Consider the following 807-nt stretch of genomic DNA (forward strand, 5'->3'; position numbering starts at 1 on the left):
TGAAGAAGAAGCTCACAACCATGGCAAAGAAGGTCCAGTGCATCATGCTGGGCAAGAGAGAAGAGTTTTGGGCTCTTATATAAATCCAAACCCAGGAAACTGTAGAAGTAGCATCCAAAAGCCAACCATACATGCCAATAACTTTGAACAAAAGCCACAGCTCATCACCCTCGTTCAGAACAACTGTTCATTCGGAGGAAGTGTCCAAGAAGATCCCAATCAACATCTAACCACATTCCTGAGGATATGTGATACTGTGAAGTCTAATGGTGTTCATCCTGACACCTATAGACTGCTTCTGTTTCCCTTCTCACTCAAGGACAAAGCATCTAAATGGCTAGAATCCTTTCCGAAGGAGAGTTTAACAACCTGGAAAGATGTGGTGAACAAATTCTTGGTGAGATTCTATCCTCCTCAAAGGATCAATAGGTTGAGAGCTGAGGTACAAACCTTCAGGCAACAAGATGGTGAAACTCTATATGAAGCATGGGAAAGGTTTAAGGACTTGATAAGAAGGTGCCCGTCAGATATGTTCAATGAATGGGTGCAGTTACACATCTTCTATGAGGGTCTTTCTTACGAATCAAAGAAGGCAGTAGATCACTCATCTAGGGGATCTCTGAATAAGAAGAAGACCATTGAAGAAGCCATAGATGTCATTGAGACTGTAGCAGAGAATAACTACTTCTATGCCTCTAAAAGAGGCAACACTAGAGAAGTGATGAAGCTAAATAACGTGGATGCATTGCTGGCTCAAAACAAGATGATCACCAAGCAGTTGGCTGACCTTACCAAGAAGATGGAGAA

At 42.3% G+C, this 807-nt stretch overlaps 1 pseudogene; it reads right to left on the bottom strand.

The window, feature by feature from the left end:
- Positions 1–427: 427 nt before the first annotated feature.
- On the bottom strand, positions 428–529 carry LOC148561167 (small nucleolar RNA R71; annotated as a pseudogene).
- Between the last annotated feature and the right edge of the window lie 278 nt (positions 530–807).

This window comes from Arachis ipaensis, chromosome B6, assembly GCF_059453495.1.
Source record: "Arachis ipaensis isolate K30076 ecotype BB chromosome B6, ASM5945349v1, whole genome shotgun sequence".
In the NCBI taxonomy this organism is placed as follows: domain Eukaryota; kingdom Viridiplantae; phylum Streptophyta; class Magnoliopsida; order Fabales; family Fabaceae; genus Arachis; species Arachis ipaensis.